Raw genomic sequence first — 17,463 nt, 5'->3', positions numbered from 1 at the left:
GGGAGAGCACGCACTGGCCACAGCCAGAGCCTGGAGAGGAAACGGTGGAGGCTTGCCACGCAGCAGGTGTCCTGCAGGACGGGCGGAGCCTCTCGGCTCCACCTAAACCCCCAGCTGCCTGGATCCAGCTGTGGGCCACTGGAAAACTACCTAAGGGTCTTAAGGTGTTGGCATTGTGTTCTTCCCACATCATATTACCACCGAAGGTAATCCCACTTGCTTTTTTCCACTTTCTCCTTATGTAAGAACAAGTTCCTTTCTACTTTTTTTTTTAATTACCTTTTCCTTCTTTCTTGCTCTGTGATAGGTGCACATACCCAGTGTTTTTAAACTGCTTTCTCGGAGACTTTCAATGCCAAATCGTGTAGAACTGTTGTGTAGAAGTTCGCGGCAGGATAATGCTGACTCGGTGGCCCTGGGGCCGGACTCTGCGCCTGTGACCCAAGGAGTTGGCTGCGTGTCCCGGAGGCGAGGGAGGGCTGGAAAGGGACCATTCTCTTTCTTTCTTTTTTTTTTCTTTGGCTTTGCCATCCGGAACCCGGCAGTAATGTTGAGCACCCTGACTCACTGCTCTTGGGCATTCTCTGTAGTTTTCTCCCAAGGACATCTCTTTGTCACCAAATAATTGGTTCCCTCAACCTAACTCGAAAACTTGTAGCTTCTCACTTCAAGTTCCAGCGCAGTCGGAGCTCCCTGTTCCCTGAGACTTCGTTTTGTGTCACGGTTGTACCATTATGTATTTCTTGGCCCTCAGGACACTTTCTTGAATGAATAAATGAAGCAATAGCAAGGAGCTGCAGGAAGAAACTAGGGTGACATTTTTTTTCCTAAATAAACTTTTAACAAATTTGGAGTAATTTTAGGTTTGCACAAAATCCACCAAGATAGTTCAGAGTTCCCATGAAGTTCGCCTTTAATAGTTACATCTACACTGGGTACTTAAAAATGGGTTCTTTTGTACCACTAGATTCTATTTTAAACTTTTGCTTCATGGACAGTATAGGAAAACAGCTTTGTTAGTAATACACTTCTGTTACAGTAGGGTATTGATCCCATTGCAAAAACAAATTATTTTAAAAGTTCTTAAACAATAGACTGCGCTAATGTTGAAATTCAATAAGTTTATAATATCAAAAAAAATAAACTGCTTTCTTATAACTGCAGCTTGAATATGTCTGCCTAAAGACTTGTATTTTACCTAGTTGTTTCCAATTTCTTCAGAAACTTTCTGGAGGTCTCAGTGGTTTCTTTATTGATACATATAAATTTGTACTAGTATAAATTTTTCATGCATTAATGTCTTTCACTTTAAGATATAAGATTACCCTTCATATTTTGAGCTCAAACCTATTAATGTATCAGTCTCTTCAACTTAAAAATAAGCAGCGCAATACAAATGCTTAATTTGTACCTCCTTAAGAAAAATTATCTTTCAACCACATCTTTTCAGTTTTGCAAAATGATGTGCCTATCCATGATGACAATATTTTGTAGTCGTTGCTCATGTTACTACATTTGGTATACAATTGCACATATATACATAATAATTGCAGCTTTGAATGTAGAAAAAATTTCTTTCTGACTGGGGGCAGAGTAATTCAATTTCTGGCATTGCATAAGGATCACACTGTAAATCACTTCTCCTTGCTGGAGGACACCTTTACAGTGTGTACTTGAATTTAGATGCCCATCAGAATTGATCTTGTGTAAAACAATACTGTATAAGTTTCATTCACTTCATGCATTCATTAATTCACGTGAAAGAGAGCATAGCCCAGTGACAGATTACAGATTATTAAAAATATTAAACATGGGAAATATGTGTGGGTGTTCAAAACAGAGTAAGCACAAACAGTACAGAATAGTCTTGACATTTTTCCAAACTGAATGTTACAAACATGCATTTATTTGTTCAATAAATATTTACTGAAAGATTTCCGAAAATACAAAGACAAAGAGGCTAAAGCAGGAAAAAGTCTCAGACTATAGAATTTGAGGTAAGTCTGGAAAGAAAGGTAGGATTTAGACTAGGAAAGGAAGACAATGAACTTGGGATTGGGATGAATGAAAAGCTAATTTTAGCATGAGATATATGCATATACACAGCTTTTGCCCAAGCCACATTTGCAATTAATCTACATGTACTTACCAGCTTATTTCATAAGGTCAGCTAGGTAATACGGAGCTCTCAGTGCCAACCTGAGGATCTGGACTATAGGCAATAAGGAGTCCTTTGAAGATTCTGTATGAGGGAATTATCTGGTAAAAGGGAGTATGGAGAAATAATCCTTTGGAATTACCTAGCATGAGTCAAGAAATAGGAGGCTGAGGCACAGTCGGTGAAGCCATTTGAACATTTCAGACTGTGCTGATAGAAACTAGAATGAGTGCCATGGGCCCAAGAGAAAGAATTTATTGTAACTTCTGTACTGAGTAATATGATTATCCGTACACATATTGGTTTTTGATTTTGTATTGTACTGGGGATTGAATCCAGGGCCCTCAGACAGAGCTACATCTCCGCCATTCATTCATTCTGTCGTTTGTTCATTTGTTTAGAAAAGGTCTCGCTAAAATCTCTGAGTTGCTCAGACTGTGTCTAACATTTGATCAAGCTCCAACAAGTCCTGGGATTATGGGCATACTCCATGCCTGGCTACATGCTTGTTTTTAAATGGAATTTAGTTAAAAAATGTATTCCAAAAATCTATTTACATTTCTTTTTTATTAAAAAATAAAAAAATTTAAAAAGGAGATTAAGATAAAAGAGGACATAACATAACACAGGTCAGAACAGAACAATTTAAGCAACATAGTGTTTCACCAAAAGATAACCCGACATAACAGTAGTTATCATAGTGTCTCTTTCCTTGAAATATTTGAGTGTAACTTCGTATACTATAGCATCAAACTTATCAAGACAGTGTGAAACCATTCAAGAGAATGAAAGTATCGCAGGGTATTTAGAACCAGCTAACAGAGACCGAACATTGGTTTCTATATTGTCTCCTTGCCTATAAAAAATTTTGTTTGTACTATCACATATAATAAAATCCAATAAGATACAACATGATAAAACCAATGGAGACAGAAGAACAAAAACTTGATGGGACTTCAAAACAAGATGATATTAAATCAGCACTAGCTATTATGATGTCTTGTTTTCTTCAAAATAGCTGTTCATACCATCACAGACAATAAAATCAAACAACCCAGAATAAAACCATTCCAATTAATGAATGAAAACATTATAAGGCTTCAAAGCAATATAATGGAGAATCATGATTACCACATACTTGTATGTATTCATATCATTTCTTATACTAGGGAAACTATTTGGTATTTGTACCTGTGAGTTTGCTTTATTTTGCTTATGAGTATGGTCTCAAGCTGTATCCATTAATTTATAAATATCTCAATGTGATCATTCTTTATAGCTGAGTAGTACTCCATTGTATGAAAATACCATAACTTTTTTATCCATTCCTCAGCTGATGAACACTTAGGTTGTTTCCAAGATCTGGCTATTACAAATTGTGCTGCTTTAAACATGGGTGCACATATATCACTGTGGTATGATGTTTTCAGTTCTTCTGGGAATATGCCCAGAAGTGGAATAGCTGGAACAAATGGGACTTCCAATCCCAGCTTTTTGAGAAATCTCCAGACTGACCTCCACAATGGTTACACCAGTCAACACTCCCACCAACAGTGCAGGAGAGTTCCTTTCTCCCCACAGCCTCTCCAGCATTTGGTGTTAGTGGTTTTCTTGATCCTGGCCATTCTTTCAGGAGTGAGATGGAATCTCAGTGTGGTTTTAATTTGCATTTCTCTAATGAGTAATGATAATTAACATTTTCTCATGTATTTATTTGCCATTTGTATTTCTTCATCTGAGAATTGTGTATTCATCTCAGATACCCATTTTTGGATTGGGTCTTTGAGTTTTGGGGGTCTGATTTTTTTTTTAATTCTTTATATGTTTTAGACAGAAGTCCTTTGTCTGAGGGACAGTTCACTAAGATTTTTTTCCCAGTTTGTAGGTTTTCTTTTCACTATGCTGGAGATTTCTTTTGACATGCAGAAACTTTTTAATAAGAGGTGATCCCAGTTACTGATTCAGGGAAGTATTTCCCAAGCAGTTTGATTATTGTTCATGAATTCTCTACCTACCCCTATGTCTTCAAGATTTCTACCCAATTTGTCTTCCAATAGATTTAGTGTTTCTGTTTTAATCTTCAGATCTTTGATTCATTTGGATTTTAATTTAGTACATGGTAAGAGGCATGGGTCTTAAGTTTTAAGTTTTTAGTTTTAAGTTTTCGGCATATGGAGAGCCAGTTTTTCCAACACCATTTATTAAAGAGGCTGTCGTTCCAGTGAACATGTTTGGCTCCTTTATCAAAGATAAAGTGGTTGAGTGTGTTTGTAGTTGTGGTTGTATCTTCTAATCTATTCCACTGATCTTCAGCCATGTTGATTTTAGTACAGTTGCTTTGTAGTATAACTTCAATTCAGGGATTGTGATGCCTCCTGCCTTACTTTTGCTGCTTAGAATTGTCTTTGCTATTCTAGGGCTCTTCTAGTTCCAGGTGAATTTTAGGAGTGATTTCTGTAGATCTATGAGGTATGTTGATGGTATTTTTGTTGCAATTGAATGGAATCTGTATAACAGTTTTGGAAGGACGGCCTTTTTCACAATATTTATTCTTCCTATCCATGAGCAAAGGATGTCTTTTCATTTTCTGAGATCCTCTTCAATTTCTTTTTTCAATGTATTATAATTTTCCCTACATAGATCTTTCACTTCTTTCATGAGGATAATTCCTAAGTATTTCATTTTTTGGTTGCTAGTGTGAAGGCGTGTAGCTACTCTTATTTCTCTGTCAGTGATTTTGTGTTAGTGTACAGATATGTTATTGATTTTTGAATATTGATTTTGTATCCAGCTACATTGCTAAATTTATTATATCTAGGAATCTTTCAATGGAGTTTTGGGGGTCTTTTATGTAGAGTATCATGTCATTCTCAAATAATGATAATTTAACTACTTCTTTTCCTATCTTTACCCCTTTTATTTCTCTCTCTTGTCTAGTTGCTCTGGCTAGTATTTCTAGTACTATATTAAATAGGAGCAGTGATAAGGGACATCCTTGCATTGTGCCTGATTTCAAGGTAAAGGCCTTTAGTTTTGGCCATTTAGTATAATACTGGCTGTTGGTTTGTCATAGATAGCCTTTATCATATTGAGGTAAAGACCATCTATTCCAATTTTTTGCAAGGTTCTTATCATGAATGAATGTTGGACCTTATCAAAAGCTTTTTCTACATCTATAGAGATGATCATGTGAATCTTACTTTTGGCTTTATTGGTATGGTGGGTTACATTTATTGACTTACATATGTTGAAACATCCCTGCATGCCTGGGATGAATTACACTTGGTCTACCAATATTTTATTGAGGATTTTTTGCATCTGTGTTCATTAGGGAGATTGCCCTATAGTTTTCTTTTTTAGTTAGGTCTTTCTCAGGTTTTGGTACTACAGTAATATTTGCTTCCAGGAATGACTTAGGAAGGATTGCTTCCTTTTCAGTTTCATTGAAGAGTTTGAGGAGTGTCAGCATTAAGTCTTCTTTGTATTTCTTGTAGAATTCTGCAGTGAAACGGTCTGGGCCTGGGCTCTTTTTTGTAGGTAAGGACTTAATTATGTTTTCAATTTCATTAATAGAAATTGGGTTATTCAGCAGTTTTACACCTTCTTGATCTGGCTTTGGTACTTCATATGCTTCTAGGAATCTATTTCTTCTGTGTTATCAAACCTTTGAGAATAGAGGTTTTCGAAATAGGTGTTGATGATCTTCTGTATTTCTACAAAGTCTGTAGTGATTTTGCCTTTTTCATTCCTTATTGCAAGAATTTGAGCTTCTTCCCTTTTTTAAATAAGGTTGGCTAGGGGCTTATCAATCTTTTTTATTCTTTCAAAGAACCAACTCTTTGATTCATTGGGTTGTTTCGTTAGTCTCTATTGCATTAATTTCTGCTCTGATTTTTATAATTTCCTCCTTTTTGGCTCTTCTTTTTCTAGATGTTTGAGGTGTAGCAACAGGTTGTTTATTTGTGTTCATTCTGTTTTCCTGATGTGGGAACTCAGTGCAATAAATTTTCCTCCGAGGACAGCTTTCACTGCACCCCACAGATTCTGGTAAGTTGTATTTGTATTTTTGTTTGCTTTTAGGAATTGTTTAATTTCTTCTTTAATTTCCCCTGTGACCCACTAATTATTCAAGAATGTGTTATTCAGTTTCCATGTGTTTGTAGGAATTTTGCAGTATCTTTTATCATTAATTTCTAGTTTCATGGCGCTATGATCTAATAACATGCATGGGATAATTTCATTTATTTTGCATTTATTTAAATATGTTCTTTGGGCTAGTATATGGTCTATTTTAGATAGACCCCTTCTGGTCCCATGTACTGCTGAGAAGAATGTGTATTCTGATGTTGTTGGATGGAACACTCTGTATATGTCTACCAAGTCCATTTGTTCACAGGTGTGATTGAGTTCTGTTATTTCTTTGATGATTTTCTGTCTGGTTGATCTGTCCCTTGGTGTCAATGGTGTGTTAAAGTCTCCTGTTATAATTGTGTTTTGCTAATTTGGTTTTTCATTTCTATTAATACTTGCTTTATATAACTGGGTGCTCTGGAATTTGGTGCATATGTATTTAAGATTGTTATTTTTCCCTTTTGAAGTTTTCCCCTAACCAGTATGTAATGACCTTCTTTATCTCTTCTGATGATTATTGGTTTGAAGTTCACATTGTCTGCAAACATAATAACTACCTCTGCTTTTTTTGGGGGGGGGGTTCCTGTTGTATGAAGTATTGTTTTCCATCCTTTGACCTTCAGTCTGTGAGTATCCTTTTGAGTTAGATGGGTTTCTTATAAACAGCATATGGTTGGATGTTGTTTCTTGATCCATTCTGCCAGTCTGTTTCTTTTAATTGGTGCCTTGAGACCATTTGCATTAAGGTTATAACTGTTATATAGTGGTTTATTGTTGACATGTTATCTTTTTGCTGTTACATCTTTATCTTTACGTTCTGTTTAATTGTTTGCTTTGCTTAGTGTATTTTCCTCAGTGTATCTAAACTGGCTTTTTTCAGTATTCTTTGCAGGGCTGGCATGGTGATCATGAAGTTCTTCAGCTGTTCTTTGTCATGGAAGTATCTTATTTCTCCATTAATTTTGAAGGACAGTTTTTCAGGGTACATCAGTCTAGGTTGGAAATCATTTTCCTTTAGGATCTGAAATACTTCACTCCATGCTCTTCTTGACTTTATCATTTGTGCTGAGAAGTCTGCTGTGATTCTGATAGATTTTCCTTTATAGGTGATCTGTCTTTTCTCTCTGACAGCTTTTAATATTCTATTCTTATGTTGGATTTCTGGGATGGTGATTATTATATGCCTGGGTGTAGTTTTATTTTGGTTATGCCTATTTGGAGTTCTATATGCTTCACTGATCCTGATGTCAGTTTCCAATCTCATGTTTGGGAAATTTTCAGCTATTACTTCTCTAAATATCCTTTTAATGTCCTTTATATTGTCCCCTTCTTTTTCATTTATCCCTATCAATCTTGTGTTGTTTTTCTTTGCATCATCTTGTAGCTGTTGAATTGTTACTTCCTGATTCCTTGTTATATTTAAAAGATCTTTCCTTCCCTGTTCACTAGCTGCAATCTTGTCTTCAAGGTCTGAAATTCTGTCTTCACTTTCATTGAGGCAGTTTTTATAACTTTCAATGGAATTTTTGATTTCCTGTATATCTCTTTGCATCTGTTTTATGTATTCTGTTTGTTTCTTATATTGTTCATCCAGGGAGTCTATCTTTTTGTTTAGTTCCTCCAATTTTTTAACTGTCTCTTCTTTAGATATGTTCAGCATCTCTTTCATTTCTTTTATCATTTCTTCTTTTACTTAGGAGATTATTTCTAGTTTGAATTCCTTTAAAGCTTCCCTTAGTTGCTTCTTTATTTCAGGTTGCTGTTATTTCAGGTATTTCAGGTGTATGGCATATGTTTTCTTTTATGTACATAGCTCCTAAGGTTTCTTGGGATGGGCTGGAGGCTTGAGATTGTATTTTGGTCTTTCGTTTTGTCATTTCCTATATTTCCGTGTTTCAAGTGTTATTCCAAGGCTTCCCCTGGGCCTGTTGGAAATCCTCTTCTGTGCTCTCAGCTTCTGGGACGCTGGCCACCCAGTTCCCCGGATTGAGAAAGGGTCACTGGGGGTGGGGCAGGCAGGGCTAAGTCCTGCTGTGCAGGTCCTGTGAGGCAGGAAGCAGCAAAGTTCCCTGGCCCAAGGGAGCACTGATCTTAGATTCCCTCCCAAGGGATCGGGATGGTGTGGGGACACTCACCCCAGACCGCCCAGTGCAGAGTTCAGGGTGCAGGCAGGCAGGCCCAATTCCCCGGAGCTGGCCTAGCACGGCAGGAAACCAGAAAGTTCTGGGTCTGTATTTTTGATTACTGTCTGAAGAGGTGTTTTCAGAAGCAGATTCTCGGGGTTCCGTCGCAGCAGCGGCTCCGTAGGGCTCTGGCTACCAGGGCCTGACGGCGACCCTATTTACATTTTTTATAAAATTATTTTCATGTGTACAGTCAGCCTTTATTAGATGTACTTGTTTTACAACTTTCAATTGCTTCTCAGTAATTTTTAATAAAAAAGATACCTGATGTTTCTCTTGCATCGTGACTCCAAGCACAGATTCCTTTCCCTAACTCATATGTGTTGTATTTAATGTATTTAAGTGATTTTAAAATTATTTGAAAAGTCACAAAAGCAGCAGAGATAAAACTTGTCCTTCTAGTCATAAAATCAAACATCTCTTGTGAGTTGACCTTTCTATTCATGCAGTGGTGGGAGGTTCACAGCTTAGTGTAACTGGATGTCACCTGAGTCATAAACCACATAGTTGATTACAGTGTTCTAAAAAAGCCTAACGGACTTTGCTCCCTACTAATGACTAGCAAAGGCACAGAAGTCGTTAAGCTTCGAAAGTTTCTCTTACTCCAAAACAGACTACAGAGTGAATGAGACTGCAAAAGCAGATACAGAGGTAAGACCTTAGTGATAACATATTTTCTGAAAATGCAGGGGGTGCTTTAGCATGTCACATAAATGCAACTTTGTGCTATATGTACCATTTTGGTAGCTACATTTCGATGTCTTTATTTCTAAGAAATCAAATATTCACTTAAATCAGTAAATATGATAATTCTCCTGAATCTGAACTCTTCTACTTATTTGCCCTCAGTTTTGCTTTCTCTAGGCATTATGAAAAGCATTTATTCAGAGTAATTACCGAAGTTAGAGGTCTTTACTGGATCAATGACAAACTGATCAGGAAAAAGCAGTATTTTCTTCCTTTCTGAGTGCCAGTGGAATGACTTATCTTCTGACAAACAGTTCTACTGGGAAGTGTGAGATTCCCACAGGCAGATCACAGACAGCAGCCTCAGTGGAAGTAAATGTCAGTGTTTTTAGAGCTCACTTAGAGCCCTACACAAAAAAAGAACGGAAGATAAACACCCAACTTCTGTAACAATCTCATATCAAAAATGACCTTTAGTCCTCTCTCATATTTACACACTTTGGAAATAAACTAACCCTTAGCAGTGTTACCATTCACTCCATCTCATTGGATCTCCCTAGTGCTAACTCCTTGGATGGGACGCCACAGGAGCAGCTTCCAAAGTGACTTCCGCTTCTAAAGGTGCTGTTCTGTGAAGAAATAAACTCAGTGACACTCCTGAGGGTGAGTACAATTTTTAAAAATGGACTACTCAGAGATACAAGAAGTATGTGGAACATTCATGTTTTATGTGAATAAGAATTCTGTATTGTCAGTTTCAAAGGCACAGCTGAAAGGCAATTTTATCAGAGCAAATACTGTGCAATAAAAGGAGTTTTTTGGTTTCGTTTTGTGTTTGTCTGAAATGAGGAGCACTCTACCACTGAGATACGTCCTCAGCCTTTTTTATTTTTATTTTGCACAGGGTTCCCTATGCCCAGGCCACATTCAGACTTGTGATCCTCACACCTTAGTCTCCTTGAGTAGCTAGGATTATGGGCCAGTGCCACCATGCCTGGCCAAAAGGCGTTTCCTTAGTGGCTTTGGAAGTTATCATGTATGGAGTTTATAGTAAATTCAGTTTAATCTATTGATTGTGCTACTTGTACTAATGTTATATGGATTTGCAAAGAAACACTAGGAAGTATTTAAGTAGTGCTAAATAGATTTTAAGCTGTTTGTTTATTATGTAGTTAATGTAGAAAAGCACTGAGAAATAACTAGTTCAAATACTGTAATATGTAACAATTCAAGTTAAATGTTTCCATGTTTATATTTTGTCTTCTTAGAATACATTTTGCCTCTTATCTATTCCTCCAATGTAAACCAAATACATGCCAATATGTATTAGTGTATAGTCTTTCCTATTATCAAACAAAATCAGAATTTGTTATTCTAGTTTCTAACAAGATACTCTACATAATTTTTATTTTATTCTTATTGCAAAAGAAGTACTTCTTATTATAAAATGTTTAGAAATTGAAGAAAAATTAAAAGGAAAAAAACTAAAATCACTCAGATAATATTTATTCTTCAAGTTTACTCTTTGTACCTATAATACATGTTTTCTTCCAAAACTGGATAAAACTGTATGTCTCATAATCTGCATTTTCATATCTCAGAATATTTTGAACATGTTTGTACAGTTAAAGAGTCTCGTGACATTTTAAATAGTTAAGTAGTTTTCATATACATATATATCATTGGCTTATGTATAACTTACAAAGAAAAAAAACTGAAATGATCAAATCTTGTATCTGAAATTGTAATAGAATTCTAGCAAATGAAACTAGAGAAAAATAGAGAAAAGATATTAAAAAGCCAATGTAAGCCGTGAATCTGACGGGATACAATTCAGTCCTTTTATCCATGATATTTAATGATTGCAATTATTTTCTTTTTTAAAATTTTTAAAGAGAATAAAACCAAGCAAAATAAAACAGAATAAAGCGAATCAAAACAAACCAGTGTAAATGACACAAGATCTCAAAACAATACGAAATCAACAATGTTTACCGTAATGCCTCCTGCCGACTTCAAAACAGCTGCCCCTATCTTCAGACACAGTAAAAATCAAACAAAACAGAATGGAACATAACCAATAAAACAAAACAATGAAGCCAGTAGAGGACTTCAAAATAAGATAATAGTAAATTCAAAATGGCTACCATAATATATTTTATTATCTTTGAAATACCTGCCCATGGCATCGGATATAAAAAAAATCAAAACAAAACAGAATAAAACCCAACCCAACAAAGCAATGAAAATGATACAGGACTTCAAAACAAGGTAATAGGGAATCAACAATGGCCACCACCCTCAGGAGATCCCCCATAGATGCTACGTTGTGTATTGTTAACCTCTGAATAGATGATCCTATTAATAGCTTTAGACCTGCAGAGTCAGTGAAATGCAAGCATTAAATTGTATTTTATCTCAATAGCTATCATCGCAGCCTGTGTTTCTCTGACTGAGTCTGTTGTATACGGGGGTGGGAAAGGTTGGCTCTTCTTGTTTCCCGGCCCTGCAGACTGGCATCTTGCTCTCCCCACAGCAGCCCGCAAATGGTGCTGATTCACAGGGAGGGCTTGCTTCTTGGGGACTTCTTGTTCTCTTCCCCTGCAGTCTGCAAATGGCACTGACTCACAGGAAAAGGCTGGCGTCTGGCTGTCCCCCAGCGGTCCACACGTGGTGCTGACTTGGAGAGAGGGTTTGCTTCTTGTTAACTTCTCCTGGTCTGGAATTATTTTCTATAATCATACTTTCAGTTTTTCTTACATAGAGTCCTCTCACACATCCCTTTGCATTGTATGGTTCTGTGATTGTGGTTGGGTAACTGACTTTGAAATCCTGCTGGTTAAGAGAGAGATGCTGCCTGGGACACTGCCCAGTTTCTGGCCTTTCCTTTGTACTTTTTTGATTTCTTTAAGTCTACTTAAGATTAACATCTAGGTAATACAGATTTCCTTGATTTGCAGTAAGGTTTCATCTCCATAAATTCATCATAAGTTGAAAATATCCTAGGTTGAAAATGCATTCAGTACACCTAATCTCCAAACATTCCTTAATATGCTCAGAATACTTATAGTAGCCTACAGTTGGGAAAATGATGTTATACATAGCCAGTTTTATAATACAATGTTGAATATCTCATGTAATTTATTGTATACTGTATTGGAAGTGAGAAACAGTGGTTGCATGGCCATGCTTTTTATACCACTTTAAAGTTGAAAAATCTTAAGTTGACCAATCATAAGTTAGGGGCCATTTGTATAAGATTTATTCATAGAATTGTGAGAATTAAATAAAAAATGTATCTCATGAACCTAACTTCACAGCGCTTGGCATAATAAATGGTAGCAATTAAAATATGTAAAAAGTACTTTGCAAATGTCAGTTTTTATTACTCTCTTGGCACAAATTGAGAATAACAGTATGCTTAGAAATAAATAATTTGTTTTCCTCTAAATCTCATTATCTTTTAAAATGTTAAATAACTATTGCTATGAATGGGATTAATAGCCAACTATAATTCATGAGTCGAGAATCATTTGTGTCTGACTTGCTTCATCTAAAATAATAATAAACTAGAAGATTCCAGAAAACAGCAAAAAAGCAGCTAGCCTTGTAGCATGTATGTGCTCTTATCATTCATTTCCTCTGTGTTTTAAGTGGTATTTATGGAACATTGAGAAAAGTCCATTTTTTTCCTAAGGGTGAACCATCACAGTGAGTAACCCATAGTCAGATAAACTGTGTTCAGAGTCAGTTGTGATGGCATCAATAAGTTTTGCATTGAGAAAACACTTAGGGGAGCACGGATCAATGCAACTTACAGAACAGAAGCCAGCCATGAATTTAACTTTAAAAATAGTTCCACCTTTCACTCAACTCATAATTTTGAGGTATAGCATTAAGAACTGAAGATTTAGTGTGTTGGTTTTTTGTTACTATAACAAAATACCTGAGATAATCAACTTAAAAGAGGCAAGGTTTATTTTGATGCACAGTTTTGGAGACTTCAGTCCATGCCAGTTGGCCTGCCGCTTTTGGCCTGTGTCTACACAATATAATATGATGCGACGACGTAGTGGAGGAAGCTGCTTACTTCATGGAAGCTGGAAAATGAGTGGGGGGAAAAGCAGAAGAGGCTTGCATCCTGCAATTCCCTTTGAGAACACCTCCCCCTCCCCCACAGTGGCCTAGAACCTCCTACTGGTCACCACCTCTTTAAGTTTCTGCCACCTCTTAGTAGTGTCAAGGTAAGAACCTGTTTAACACACAGGTCTTGGAAGGTACTTACCCAAACTATGGCAGTCAGGGTTTTTTTTTTTAAATTAAAATAATGATATTGGTCTTAATTGAACTGTCCCATCTTCATTAATCATGTTTTTAGAGTATCTACAGAGTATCAGGAAATGTATTGGGACCAACATCTTATTGAGAGTCCAGTTAGGTTGGCAGACTAGGTGTGGCATCCTCATGTTAACCCACTAAGTGCCAGATCTCAAGAAACAAATGCTTTAAAATGCTATCATACAAGCTAAAGCTTGTATTATACAAACTAAAGCTTGTATTATTTTATTCACAGGGAATTAAAATTTTTTCACTCATTACTATTGGATTGTAGAAATGTTCTCGGAAATAATTCATATTTTAAAGAAACAAAATGTAAGGCATGCAAGTGACAAGACTTTGACTTACCCATATAATTTGATCGCAATCAGGTATGAGTTTATGACAAAAATATCTTGACTAATACCATTTAAGGCTCTGTTCCAATTCTCAATACCCTTTGAACCCTGTAATCTCAGAATATCATTATCATCAGGTTATCATTCAGGAGTGCATGTAAGAAAGTCATAGTCCAAAGGCAGTGTTTACTAAAGTGGTGCACTGTCTGGATATCCTCTTTTTACATTAACTGACCCTTCTTAGAAATAATAAGTGTCTCTTATTAAAATAATAGTATAAGTCTACTATAGTTTGGATAAGTACCTTCAAAGACCTGTGTGTTAAATGCTTAAATACAAAAGCCAATCAAATTCCTGCCACCCATATTTTCCTTCCAACATTCAACTCCCCACTCTTGAAATATGGAACCCACGTGCTGGTGTCCACGTCCCTGCCATGAATTCATCTAACAACCTCTTTCACTCACTTAAATATGTATCATCTCTGACTCACCCAGTGAAACTTTTTTAAAGCACATTTTTCCCTATCAAGAAATGTGTGCAGGGGCCAGGGATATAGCCCAGTGGCACAGTACCTGCCTGGAAAGTGCAAGGTCCTGAATTCAATTCCTCCAAAAAATAAAGTGAATGTGTATAAGAATCGTTGAAGAGTTTACTTAAATGCCCCAACTCTAATGGAGGCATTGTAAGGACACCAATTCTCTTAACAAAATAAAACTTTAATTTTCTAAAATTGGAAGAAGAGAAACTTGTGTGAAAGTGGTAGCTGAAATTCATGCCCTTACTCAGATCTCCAGAGAAAGTTTACATTCTTTGTAGGGCATCTCAGCTTGATATTGTGAGGGGGCTCAAATCAAGTAATTTCCTTAAAATGTTCTGTGTTCAAAACCGCCCCCTCAGCCAGGTGTGGTGGTACATGCTTATAATCGTAGCACTCTGGGAGGCTGAGCCCCGCCTAGGTGATTTGACAGGACCCTGTCTCACAATTTAAAAGTTACATATGGGGAGTGGTACTAGGGATGTAGTTCAGTACTACAGCCCTTAGTTCAGTCCTCAGGAAAAAGTGAGAGTTCAGCACCGCCTTTCAATAATAGATCAAGTAGGCAAGTAAGTCATCAGTGAAGAGCTAGTTGCTTTGTGCTATCAATCAGCTTGAGCCAGTTGACACATACAAAGCTTTACACCTAATGACAGTGACATAGACGTTCTTCTCCACCTCTACTGAAACAATCACCAAGACCAACCGCATTACCCACACTTTAATGGACTTGGAAGAGTGGAAATGATCCAGAGTAAGTGTTTAGAATTAAACTGTAAATAACAGAAAAACAATCAGGAAACCTTAAAATCGCTGGAAACAAAATGTGTTATCCTTTCATTACTGTGACAAACACCTGATGTAAATCAACTTTAAAGGAGGAAAAATTACTTTGGCTTGCAGATTCCAGAAGTTTCAGTTGGCTCCATTGCTTGTCTGAAGCAAGGAGATGGTGCACTGTAGCAAAGCTGCTCAGCCCGTGGCCACTAGAAAGCAAAGGGAGAAAGCAGAGGTCCCAGAACCCTAAAAGACATGGCCCCCGGAGACCAGAGAACATGGCGGACAGACAACAGCAACTACCAGAGGCTCTCTGAAAGGTTCGGCTCAGAGGCCAGAAATAATGCGGACTAGGGAGACACGAATCAGTAGAGATATGCTCTGCTGACTCAGGAACGAACTGGGCTGAGAGAATCCAACTTGGAATACAGTCCTGGCGCTAAAATAGGAACAGAAAAATCTCAGTGTGGAGGCTCGACTCCGCGCCATCGGAAACCGGTTTGGATTTCCCGCCGTGCGGCGGCCGGCTATCTCCACAGCGGCTCAGCAAGGAGAGACGCGCCGAGCTCTGGGAGCGCCGAGCTCTGGGAACGGGAGAACGGAGTCGAAAAAAAAAAGGACGGACAGAGGTGTACACGAAAACTGACTGGTGGCGAGGTGAGTGAGAATCTGACCCCCCACCACAGTTTGACTCTAGCGGAGATCTCTCTGGGCGCCATTCCCCTCTCGGACGGGATTGGAGAAAAGTGCCTGGCCTGAGTGACGCTGCTGGCGGACTCTCTAGGCTAGACTAGCCTAACCCAGATCCCAGAGCCGGACGATGGCCCGGAGGAGCGACTGACTTCCGCGTAGGCTGCCTCCTCCGACTCCCTGGTGCGCAGCGGTGGGCGGGAACAACTAGCCAGCACAATTTGATCAGGCTGTGGCTGACAGGCAGGGAAGCCGGGCCTCCTTTGTAAGATTGCATTTTATAAGGAACAAAAAATATGGGGAAGGGAAGCAACAAAAAAAGCTCCTCGGCCCCCAATCCTGAGAAACAGGCAATAATGGACGCCGCACCAGTATACATTAAGCACCATATTGAGAGCCTCATAGACCAATTCAGGAATGAAGTTATCAATGATCTGAAGCTAGAAGTATGCAGAATAGTTAGAGAAATGCTAAACACCACCCAGGAAAAAACAGATGGTGGAATGGAAGAACAGAAAAAGAGGGGAGAATTGCTTGATGGAGAAAACAGAGAAAGCATTGAGTATGTGAAGCAGGTTCAAAGGGACTATCAAGAAATTAATAAGTCTATACAAGACTGGCATAACAGCTTGAAAGAAACTAAGGACAGACTATCTGAACTGGAGGGCAGACTTGAAATATGGGAGAATGAAATGAAAAACTTCTTAAAAATAACAAAGAAACAAACAGCAATAATACAAAGACAAGAAGATGATAAGAGGAGCCACCACTTAAGGATTAAGAACATAGAAGAAGAAGTAGGGACACAAACAAATGAATTACAAAAGCTACTCACAGAAATAATCCAGGAGAATTTTCCTAATTTAGCAAAAGGTAAAGATACTCAGCTGTATGAGGCATACAGGACCCCAGCTACCTACAACCCTAACAGAGAAACACCCAGGCATATAATAATAAAAATCCCAGAAATTCAATACAAGAACAGAATATTAAAAGCTGTAAGAGACAAGAAACAGATCACTTACAAAGGAACACCCATCAGAATTACAGCAGATTTCTCTTCACAAACCATCAAATCACGAAGAGCATGGGGGGAAATAATTCAAGCTTTGAAAGATAATAATCTCCAGCCAAGATTGAGATATCCTGCACAACTGTCCCTGGAAATTGATGGAAAAACGAGGTGCTTCCAGGATAAAGAGGAACTGGGGGAATTTGCAACCACCAATTCAACTCTACAGAAAGTATTGCAGGATATTCTAAAAAAAGAAAAATACAAAGAACCCAGAAATAGTGGCAGGGAGGCCACAACGAATGGAGCAGAGAACAAAATGAAGAAGACAAACTGACAGCTACTGACAGAAAAAGAGCTCAACAGAAATGAGACAGAGAAGATTGGATGATAGGAACAGCTATTTTTGAGAAAATGACATCTTAATAGGTAATGCTGATTCAGTACCATCTTGTTTTGAAGTCTCATCTAGCTTTTGTTCTTCTGTCTCCAATGGTCTAACCAGGTTGTATCTTATTGGATTTTGTTATGTACGTTAGTATAAGCAAAAACCTTTTAAAGACAAGGAGATTATACAGAGACCATTGTTCATTTTCTGTTAGTCAATTCCA

General features: G+C 37.6%; 1 protein-coding gene across 1 annotated transcript in view; it reads left to right on the top strand.

Moving 5' to 3' along the window:
* The window catches only part of Lrrc66 (leucine rich repeat containing 66), a 38,828-nt gene continuing 21,365 nt past the window's right edge, over positions 1-17,463 (top strand). The window contains exons 1-3 of the mRNA XM_063240603.1: positions 1-206; positions 308-6,205; positions 9,720-9,822. The gene's annotated coding sequence lies outside the window, so the exon portion shown is untranslated. The remainder of the gene's footprint in view (positions 207-307; positions 6,206-9,719; positions 9,823-17,463) is intronic.

Source organism: Cavia porcellus, unplaced genomic scaffold, assembly GCF_034190915.1.
Source record: "Cavia porcellus strain 051 isolate PalLab524CR breed Dunkin Hartley unplaced genomic scaffold, mCavPor4.1 scaffold_30, whole genome shotgun sequence".
Lineage (NCBI taxonomy): Eukaryota > Metazoa > Chordata > Mammalia > Rodentia > Caviidae > Cavia > Cavia porcellus.
This window is presented reverse-complemented; position numbering and strand designations above follow the sequence as displayed.